General features: G+C 39.5%; 1 long non-coding RNA gene across 1 annotated transcript; it reads left to right on the top strand.

Annotated features, from left to right (window-relative positions):
* The first annotated feature begins 209 nt into the window (after positions 1 to 209).
* Positions 210 to 11,402, top strand: LOC110887176. Its single transcript, XR_002563113.2, has 3 exons — positions 210 to 1,002; positions 5,954 to 5,956; positions 10,847 to 11,402. It is a non-coding gene; the product is annotated as an uncharacterized LOC110887176 (long non-coding RNA).
* Positions 11,403 to 11,860: the final 458 nt, after the last annotated feature.

Raw genomic sequence — 11,860 nt, 5'->3', positions numbered from 1 at the left:
CGAGGGTTGTTATAATCATGGAGTTTGATTATTAATTTTATAAAATTATGCTCATTAGGTGTTTGTTAAAACGCCTAAGAGAAAACTAAATGTTGAAATTCCGAACAAAACACATATTTGAATGATGTTGTGAATTATGCGTTATATGACAAGAATAGAGTGCTAAACGAACCGTTGATTGAACTCTATAGACAAAGGAATCGAGTCTCCAAACGGATAAGCCAGAGCAGACACACGCTTGAAGGGAATGCTTTAAAGGTACACGACTTGTCGTCTCGTTACATTTATGTAGACAAGCTTAGTTAAAATATGTTTAAGGTTGATATAGCGAAAATGGTTGAAGTGGTATGTTAATGAAGTGATGGAATTCACTCGACAACCAAATGGGTCAAGTTAATGGTTAAAACAATAGTAATCAAAATAAAGACACCATTTGGTAAAAGTTATAACGGGTCGGACAATCTAAGGAAATGTCTTTTAAGTAGTAAAAAACTCACGGTGCGAACCGGAATTGGTCCAAGGGACATGATTGTATTAATATACCATCATACGTAGATAAATGGCCATGTCGACTAAACGGGTCAAATGGCGTGTAAATACCATTTGACAATAATAACTGACGACTACTTGTTGAGTTTTGTGATTACAGGAAATATCATATGTTGCGTTGCTTTAATTAGAAAATCTAAAGCAAGAGGTATGTAAACGGGTCAATGCTATGACCCGAGCTAGGTACATATAGTTAGATTTATAGTTAAAAGTGGTATTGTGGTCAATTAATTAGTGGAAGTCACTCGTCGTAATTTGAGGGACTAAAATTGACCAAAAAGCCCTTGATGGGTATATTGGGCAAACGACCCATATGGGGTGTTTGGAAACTTGCATTATGATTATGAGATATAGGTAGATACCTTGAATGCGGAATTATGAAGTGTGAAAGGAAAAGAACGAGTTTTAGACTAAAATGCTTAATATTCTCTAAATGGGTCGAAAGGGTTTTATGTGCATATGATGCGCGTTAGGTGTAATATATTTTTTTGATGTATAATTAAGCCCTTTTTACACTTTTAGCCAAGTTTTAAATTTATAAAACACGATATTCACTAACACTAAACACACATATGGGCAAGTGCACCCATCGTGGACGTAGTATAGTGTTGGTAAGATACCGAGGTCGTCCAAGGACACAAGAGCTTTTAATACCGGTTTATCCTCAACGTCTAATCAAATCAAAAAGTGAGAAAAATGTTTTAAACTAAGAAAAATAAAAACTAACTAAATGCTGAAAAATAAAAATAAAATAAAACAGATAGACAAGATGAATCACTTGGATCCGACACGTGTATTAGTATAACCTTTGATTATTTTCGCATTTTTGCACTTGTTTAAGAGATTATCTTAGTTATTGTAGTAGGCCCCTCTTTTGAAGGCGACGTTACCCTCAACCCAGTAGTTTGAGTCAGCAAGGATACAATCCTAAAGGGTCGGATTATTGAAAGATAATGAATTAAGTTATTAATGCAAATTGTGGTAGGCCCCGCTTTCGGCGGTGACGTTACCTTCGGCTAAGTAGTCTGAGTCAGCAGGGATACAGTCCTAAATAGCCGGGTTATAGTATTAATAGTAGTTAACTTATGAGGGGGTCAAAGAGTTTGGATCCCCGCCATCCAATACCTATGGGCATTGAAGGAGATCCTACTAAATTTGACCCAGGTCCCAAGCAGGACCTCTAAACGCTGAACAAGGGCAAGACCCTTACCAAACCGTTCCCTTAACCCCCGACCAGGTAGCCAACATACCTCCATATAGACTGTGGAGATATGAATGGTGAAAATCTTTTATTTTATATAGACAGTAAAATAATGCCAAGACACCACGGACAAACGATAAGGAAAGATCACCTTCAACATAAGTAACTAGTTATTAAAGTCATTAAGTGCAAAAGATTAAAAATAAAAAGTATTATACTAAACACTTGTCTTCACCAAGTGATGTAAGAGACTTAGGCAAACATGGCCTTGATTGTCAAGAACTCTTACGATCAATCTTGGATCCCGAGACGACTCACACACTCTACGATGGACAATGGATGATGGTGGTGGATGATGGTGTTATGGTGGTGGTGGGTGGTGGATGAAGTGTGAGAGAGGTGGTGTGCCAAGGGATGAGATGGAATGAAACCAAGCACCCCTATTTATAGGCTGAACAGAAGGCTGGGCACGGCCCCGTGTCCGCTGGACACGCCCCCGTGCCCGTCTGACACTCTCTCTCCTCATTAATTATAATTCGCAATTACAATTAATGCGCCTGCTGTACTTTCACCACGCCCCCGTGCCCGCTGGACACGGCCCCGTGGTGGGCAATGGAAGCTTCTACAAGTTTGTCTTTTATGCTGCTTCTTGGGCACGGCCCCGTGCTGGCTGAGCACGGGGCGTGTTCAGACTTCTGCTTTCTCTTCTTTGCTTTGGAGGATGCTGTTGAGGGTCCGGGCAGTCTACTTTTATTCCTTTTCTTGTATTTATGCTAGAATTAGTTGTCTTTTTGCTTCTTTTGTGAATTTGAGCTCATTTCATCCTGAAAATACAAAAGGAAGACAAAAACACTCTTTTTCCAACATTAGTACTTAAAAAGGGTTAGTTTTATGCCTTAATTGATGTGATTTATATGTTGCATTTTACACACATCAAATACCCCCACACTTGAACTTTTGCTTGTCCTCAAGCAAAACTCTTTAAATGTGGCTTATATTCCCAAATGGAATAGGTAGAAGAGAAAGTTTTTGGCTTGTCATAGAGTGTCGGGAATCCAAGATCTTTGTAAGTTTTATTTTTATTTATTTACAATCCTATTCGTTATCATTTATTTAGAACGTTTCATAGGATAAATTACTTATTCGGGCATAGCATGCCTTATTAAAATTCCATTTATATACAAGTTCACATACCTCACGGGAGATCACTCAACACTCGGCCGAAGGTGTATTTTTTTAGTGAATCACTCGAGAGCGGCATGGAACTTACGCCTTCCATAGGCTTGCCAAGCAATCAATCCTCCTCCTTTTTAACTTTTTACCTTTGTAAATATCAAGAGGACTTTTTGGGTGAAGGGTTAGGCTTGGGTTAAAGGTGGGTGGTTGGGTTAGTGGTTAGTAAAAGGGCGAAAATCGTAAAAAGCGTCGGTTTTCGTGACACACCTTGTTTTTAGTGACTCTTTATTTTGAAGTATTTCTCCAAACAAGCTTTTATTTAGCTTTTGTTTGTTTTTGACTTCATCATATATTTTATTATATATATATATATATATATTTTTTGATAAGTCACATAAAATAGCGAGCTTACGAAAAACCGAGCTTGTTACTAAAATAAATGGTGAAAAATAAAAAAGGGTTTTTGGTGGGTAAAAAGGGTTTTAGGGTAATGAAATGAAAGGTTTAGGCTCAAAGGGGCTAACTAGGGGGATTTTGGGTAGGTGGTAAAAAAATGAAAAATAATGGTGTAGAAAGAAAAATATGGTTAGTCCTAATGCCTCCATCACTTACTTACTTGGGTTTAAGTTGGTAAGGACCGGGAATGTATCGTCGTGGCAAGTTCTAGAGTTGTAAGTACCAAGCGGCTATTCACACAAGAAACGAAAAATGAGTATTTAGTCTAAAGATGTATATTTGTATGCTCAATAAAGGCTCAAAACTCACTTTTGTGGGAATGGGTTTTTAATGCGATCAAGTACATATAATCGAATTTTTAACTAGACTTGTTATGCCGTTTCGTAATTTTCTTATGTTGGTTCTTTGTTATCACGACGCTATCGGTTGTAAATTTGTAAAAATATAACCTTTTTAGAACTTGTTATTCCCAAATTAAACCAAGACAAGTAAAAAAACGAAAAGTTTTTGAAAAAAATTTGGGGTGTTTAGCGGTTCCAATAGAGTTTTGTGTAAGGCTTGTAATTAGGATTTGCAAAATTCAAGGTTTTAGCATCCCCCCCGCACTTAAATTACACATTGTCCTCAATGTGTCCCAAAAATAAGATTTTCGGTTGATTAGAATGTGTAAAAGTGGGTTAAAAAGCAAAGATTTATGTTACTGGCATCCTGGACACGGCCCCGTGGTGACCGGGCACGGCCCCGTGGTCAGGTGCCAGTAACAGAAATTAAAGAAATAAGACAGAAGCCTGGACACGGGGGCGTGTCCGCTGAACACGGCCCGTGTCCAGTTACCTGAACTGGGCGTTTTTCTGCAGGTGGCTCAGCACGGGGCCGTGTTGGTTGGGCACGACCCGTGTTGAGCCTTCTGTGATGGAGATTTGTGTCGGGTTGCTCTGTTCTTTGTGCATGGGGCCATTTTTCTCGTTCCCTTTTTCATCCATTATCACCATGAGTGTGTTTTATTAATAACCATCAAGCCTTAGAAACCATCATATCATTGCAAACATAGAGAGACATTACATAAAAACTAAAGATAAAAATACATAAATATTAAATCATGGAGTTCTAGCCCTATGTTTTATTTTAATTAGCAAAATTTCAAAGAAGCTACTAATCTTGGTTAGATAAGGCTTCTAGAAACTCCTTCTTCCGGGTGTGGTTCCCCTCACATGTCGGCGAGCCACTCCTCCACCTCCCTTGGAAGGAGAAAAGAGGGCTCATTTGTATTAGTTTGAGGAGTTTCGATTTCCGCTGGAATTTCTTGTGGGTGTTCCATGGAAGGTTCTGCGGGAAAGTCTTCCCACCCGGTAGGGTTGTTAACCCCGAGTGCTAAGTTCCAGTCTTGTTGTGGAAGGACTGGTTCCATTGGAGGTGCTACAAGGTTAATTTCTTGGAAGCTACTTTCGAGTCCCACCGTAAGATCGTTAATACGGTCAATCAGGACCTCCTCTACTGACGTCATTTCGTCGAGAGCTTCCCTCAATGCTATCACATAGTGCACAAGCGTAGCTTCAACGGAGGGCCTTCTTCCCCTTCGGCTGTTTGATGAATGAACGGATGATGTTTCGCTGTTTTCACTCGCCATTCTACGAAAAATAAACCGAAAAACAGTTTATGTGATGAAACAGTTTCTGGACACGGCCCCGTGCTCATTGAGCGCGGCCCCGTGTTCATCTTTCTGCAGAATTTTGAAGCAAGGAATCTTGGTCTTTTAAGTTATTTTCTGAATTTATGTAGGCCTTTTGAACATTAATAACTTTAAACAATGTTATACAACATGCTTTTACCAAGATTTCATGAACAAAACTCATTGTTCCCTACCACAAAGGTTGAAGAATTCAAACTTTTTGATGGTAGTTCTTGAAAAAAGATGACAAAGAAGGAAATGGCTAGAAGAGGAAAGGACAAGATGGGTTGTTGGAAACTTCTTTTAGACTTACCTAGGATTGTTTGAGAGAAGATTCCTTCAAATCTCTGTCCCAAGTTGGTCCAAATGTGCAGAATTCTTGGCTGCATTTATAGAAAACAACAGCCTTCTGGACACGGCCCCGTGTTCGCTGGGCACGGCCCCTTGTGCAGGTAAAATTCTGACACAGTTTGTCCGTATTCTGACGTTCTGATCAGAAGAGAATCTTTTGGTGAACACGGGGGCGTGTTGGCCGGGCACGGCCCCGTGTCGAGTGGACTTTATCTTTTTATGAAGTTGTCTAGTCTCTTTTATGTGACTTATCTGTTATCGGGTGGCTCTTGATTGGTTGGGACAACCCCAAAGTGCCTAAGATACCTTATTTGTCCTATACTAAGGCGAGAACGCAAGAGGTTATCGGTGAGGGTATTTCCTATTTTCATTCTAGGTGGACAAGTCCAACCCTTTTCCGGGCTCTCGTTAAAGAAGGTGTATGCCGAATCGCTCAAGTCTATGTATGCATCGAACGAAGTCGATGGGGAGTCCTTCACGGCACAATCGGCACAGGGACGACTATCGTCCAAGTCTTTTCTAGGTATGAAGGTATTTTCGGGAGCAACGAGGTTGTCGGAATGCGGTTCCAACATTTCCTCATGGTCATCATCTTGGGGCGGATCAATAAAATCCTTCCTAAGTTCTTTTGATCAATTTAGAATTAGTTCTTCTAGTTGAAATAACTCGTCAAGGAGCATTTCCCCTAGAATATCTGGCTGGGCGCATTCGAGGGAGAGATAGTGCTTATTTTTACTTTCGCCCCTCTTAAGGTTATAAGGAATCGGTGGGTCTATATAGTGGGACCTATAATTTAGAAAATAACATTTTAATTCTTCATGTTCGCCTCCACATAATCGACACCACATACCATAAGAGTGCCGAAAGTAAAAAGAATTACTATCACCCATGTTTGTGTCAGAAATTATCAACCGCCGGGATCTAACGGTTCTGTTTTCAGTAAGAAAATCTTGGGCACGGGGGCGTGTTGAGTGGACACGGCCCCGTGTTCAGCTTACTGTCTGACTTAAAACAGGATTGCCAGTTCCAATGATTGAGCACGGGGGCGTGTTCAGCAGGCACGGCCCCGTGCTGAGCTCTGCAGAAGCTGAAAAACTAAGAAAAATCCTAAAAATTAAAAAGAAAAATAAAAAATATGATTAGGCCGTTGATTCCTAACTTTCTTAAAATCCTTGTGTCCCCGGCAGCGGCGCCAAAAACTTGATGCGCGTTAGGTGTAATATATTTTTTTGATGTATAATTAAGCCCTTTTTACACTTTTAGCCAAGTTTTAAATTTATAAAACACGATATTCACTAACACTAAACACACATATGGGCAAGTGCACCCATCGTGGACGTAGTATAGTGTTGGTAAGATACCGAGGTCGTCCAAGGACACAAGAGCTTTTAATACCGGTTTATCCTCAACGTCTAATCAAATCAAAAAGTGAGAAAAATGTTTTAAACTAAGAAAAATAAAAACTAACTAAATGCTGAAAAATAAAAATAAAATAAAACAGATAGACAAGATGAATCACTTGGATCCGACACGTGTATTAGTATAACCTTTGATTATTTTCGCACTTTTGCACTTGTTTAAGAGATTATCTTATGTCACACCCCCAAAATCCACCTGCGGAGTATCACCGCTTGGGAGCGTGACTGACCAGGATCAAGCCACCAATCATATAGAACGGTACATATAGTAAAAGTAATTGTCATTTAAACCAAATCAAATCCATATGAAAGGTGTTCCAAATCATAAGTAAGTTATCATTGTTTAGCGGAAGCGTATAGATAAAAACCCATCATAAATAAGTATCAATTAACATAAGTGTTTAACAAGATAGTCACGATTCCAAGCCCACAACGACCAGCTTCTCCCTGTGCAAGCTCCATGTACCTAACGACCTGCAAGGCATGCAGCAACGAGTCAACAACTAGTTGAGCGAGTTCACAGTAAACAGTTCAATAATAGTATAGTGTGAGTAGTAGTATGTTCGTTCGTTATGTCATGTATCGTATTAGTTTCCATCGCGGCCTCCCAGGCAGGTATGCGAAGATATTAGGGGATGTTCATCCCGAGTATTCTAGACTAGGTTTATCTGTATCGTGGCCTACCAGGCAGGTGTGCGAAGATTAGTAAATTTCAGTTCGCGGCCTTCCAAAGGAAGGTGTGCGAAGTCAGTCATAATATCGTGGCCAACCCTTGGCAGGTGTGCGAAGATCAGTTCAATAAGTGTTACTAGTCTAGTCGTATTCTTATCGTTAGGTTCTATCAACTGAGTATGTACAATAAAGTAATCCAATCCCATTCCCACCATGGGAACCCCATGCCTTGGCTGTGTGAACTCACCTTGGTTTGCTCGGTATGCTATGTTATGTGTTCACAAGTAATCAGTCGAGTCCTATTGTTTGCACGTGTAATCAATCAGTTTATGTTCGTAATGATACGCATACAGTCTATGTCATAACATCTATTATCACGAATCACGTAAGCAGATAAACAAAGTCGTGCAATTCATGTTTCACGTAAGTGTCATTTACAGTTTGCACTATCATGGTTATTCATAACATACTTAGTAGGGTTAACATACGTAATGGAAATGATAAACTTATAGAGTCAGTAAGTTATCAACGTTCACAACCCATTAGGGTTTCATGCTTAACAGAGTTACACCAATCTAACACAGTTGTAAGGTTGATAGAGTTAACAGACTTACTTAGTTGTTGTCACACACATCTAAACAGATTCAACACTATTTGTCATACAATTCATTGTTTCAAATTAGTCATCATACAAGTCGGACAGGGCCTTGCCCTTTTTAAACTCATACAAGATAAGAAAACTCGGACACCCCTTAGTTAACATCAAACGTCGGACAAGGACAATGGTTCAAAACTCGGTCCATTTCACTAATTCAAAAGTCGGACCATGCAAAGGTTCAAAACTCGGACCACTAGGAGGGTAGGGGTTAAAGTTCGGACTTATGGAGTTGGGTTAAAACTCGGACAAGGTAGGGAAATAAGGTCGGACATGGTGTGGGAGTTAAAACTCGGACATCACACTTATGGCAAAGAAACTCGGACCAAGGGTGTGGGGATTAAAAGTCGGACCCTACTCCCATGTTAAAAGTCGGACCTCCTTTGTGGCTCAAAGCTCGGATAATAGTGCATCATATAAACTCGGATCTAATATACATCAAAGAACTCGGGTAACATATGAACATGTTTAAAAATTCGGACACTAGGTCATCTAATTAAAAGCTCGGATTCACTCTTTAATTTAAAGCTCGGACTACACTTAAATGAAGTAAACTTCGGACGTTCATGAGCTAAAGAACTCGGACGCTTAACATCATTACAAAACTCGGACCATAGTGTTTATTAAAGAGTTCGGACCAGTTACCCTTTTATAAAACTCGGGCTAACAACATTCACAAAACTCAGACAATCACAATTACAATTGAAGCAGTTACACCCACACATTCAACAGTTACGTTCTATTGTTCAAGCGATCTCAAAACCCTAATTCATATTTGTTTAGCAGTAATCGACACCCAATCAATATCTCTTCATATCATACATCAAAATCATCAAGAAATCGATTAAGCACTAGACAAATATCATAATCACAATAACCAGAATCACATTAACAATTACAGAACTTAGCATGTGAAGAACAGGGTTTACATGATCAATCAATCAACAATTAATCACAAACAATGATTAAATCATTACCTTGATTCGATTCTAGATGGATTGGAGGATCAAACTTGATGCAAAAGGCTTGTAAAACCAAGAATGATGAGAAGATGGTTGTAGAGAGGATTAGAGGAGGTGAAAGTACGTGTTTTGCTTCTTTGTGAATGATTAGTGAATGATTAGGGAAGAGGATTAGGGTTATGAGTTGTTAAGGTTTCACTATTAACCCTAAACACCCTTAAGTATTATTTATTACAGTTTCAACACCACATTCCATTATTTATCAAATCTTTCACAAGTAACACATAACCATGCACAACCACAAAACACTTTATTGTATCAAAACGTATACAGTTTCATAGCAAACCAATTGTGCAAGCAAACAATTAAACAATCAATAAACGTGCAATAAATGCGAAATAGAAATCTTGGAAATTCGAGTTGTCACATCTTAGTTATTGTAGTAGGCCCCTCTTTTGAAGGCGACGTTACCCTCAACCCAGTAGTTTGAGTCAGCAAGGATACAATCCTAAAGGGTCGGATTATTGAAAGATAATGAATTAAGTTATTAATGCAAATTGTGGTAGGCCCCGCTTTCGGCGGTGACGTTACCTTCGGCTAAGTAGTCTGAGTCAGCAGGGATACAGTCCTAAATAGCCGGGTTATAGTATTAATAGTAGTTAACTTATGAGGGGGTCAAAGAGTTTGGATCCCCGCCATCCAATACCTATGGGCATTGAAGGAGATCCTACTAAATTTGACCCAGGTCCCAAGCAGGACCTCTAAACGCTGAACAAGGGCAAGACCCTTACCAAACCGTTCCCTTAACCCCCGACCAGGTAGCCAACATACCTCCATATAGACCGTGGAGATATGAATGGTGAAAATCTTTTATTTTATATAGACAGTAAAATAATGCCAAGACACCACGGACAAACGATAAGGAAAGATCACCTTCAACATAAGTAACTAGTTATTAAAGTCATTAATACAAAACCAAATAAAAAGTGCAAAAGATTAAAAATAAAAAGTATTATACTAAACACTTGTCTTCACCAAGTGATGTAAGAGACTTAGGCAAACATGGCCTTGATTGTCAAGAACTCTTACGATCAATCTTGGATCCCGAGACGACTCACACACTCTACGATGGACAATGGATGATGGTGGTGGATGATGGTGTTATGGTGGTGGTGGGTGGTGGATGAAGTGTGAGAGAGGTGGTGTGCCAAGGGATGAGATGGAATGAAACCAAGCACCCCTATTTATAGGCTGAACAGAAGGCTGGGCACGGCCCCGTGTCCGCTGGACATGCCCCCGTGCCCGTCTTACACTCTCTCTCCTCATTAATTGTAATTCGCAATTACAATTAATGCGCCTGCTGTACTTTCACCACGCCCCCGTGCCCGCTGGACACGGCCCCGTGGTGGGCAATGGAAGCTTCTACAAGTTTGTCTTTTATGCTGCTTCTTGGGCACGGCCCCGTGCTGGCTGAGCACGGGGCGTGTTCAGACTTCTGCTTTCTCTTCTTTGCTTTGGAGGATGCTGTTGAGGGTCCGGGCAGTCTACTTTTATTCCTTTTCTTGTATTTATGCTAGAATTAGTTGTCTTTTTGCTTCTTTTGTGAATTTGAGCTCATTTCATCCTGAAAATACAAAAGGAAGACAAAAACACTCTTTTTCCAACATTAGTACTTAAAAAGGGTTAGTTTTATGCCTTAATTGATGTGATTTATATGTTGCATTTTACACACATCAGCATACATAAATCATAATAAAATTTCGAACCCGAGCAAAGGACTTTGGGTTAAATACATTGGTGTATATATTTTGTTGGTTAAAAACCAAGTGGGTGGTTTTAAATACAAGCGGGTCAAAAAGTCTCGAAACTGAATTTCAAGCCGAGAGCTTCAAATCTAAAATTTTGTGATTTCAGATGTCGGGTTTTTACTCCATGAGATGGAGAATTAAATTATAGTCGCGTAGGAAAAAGAATCACGCGAATCGGATAAGTAGAAGAAAAGTTATGGCAATTATAAGTTTTTAAGTTGGATAAAAATTGAGCTGGGCATTTGCAGCATCAGCCAAATGATCATTCTGACAAAAATAGGGCTAGGTGTAGTGCGACGCCCCTTAGAGTACGGTGGCGCCCTAAATTACGAAAATTGTTGAATTTTGTTGTTTTGAACCATATGACTTGTTTAAACATGTTATTTAACTACCAAAGCTAACTTTTATGTTGGTTTCGGTCATAGGTGAATGTCAAGGGATTCCCGGATGAAGATCAAGCTCAACGAAGAATCGAACACACGAGATTAAAGGAGGTGAAAGTACGTGTAGAGAGGATTAGAGGAGGTGAAAGTACGTGTTTTGCTTCTTTGTGAATGATTAGTGAATGATTAGGGAAGAGGATTAGGGTTATGAGTTGTTAAGGTTTCACTATTAACCCTAAACACCCTTAAGTATTATTTATTACAGTTTCAACACCACATTCCATTATTTATCAAATCTTTCACAAGTAACACATAACCATGCACAACCACAAAACACTTTATTGTATCAAAACGTATACAGTTTCATAGCAAACCAATTGTGCAAGCAAACAATTAAACAATCAATAAACGTGCAATAAATGCGAAATAGAAATCTTGGAAATTCGAGTTGTCACATTATCCCCAACTTAAAAGAAATTTCGTCCCGAAATTTGGTACGCACTCACTGAGGAAGCTAGGTAAGTTGTAGCGTTTACTGGTTTTCCTGGGGTGTCACATCA

The sequence above is a fragment of the Helianthus annuus genome, chromosome 11 (genome assembly GCF_002127325.2).
Source record: "Helianthus annuus cultivar XRQ/B chromosome 11, HanXRQr2.0-SUNRISE, whole genome shotgun sequence".
NCBI lineage: Eukaryota > Viridiplantae > Streptophyta > Magnoliopsida > Asterales > Asteraceae > Helianthus > Helianthus annuus.
Note: the sequence above shows the minus strand (reverse complement) of the source record. Positions and strands in the feature narration are given on the sequence as shown.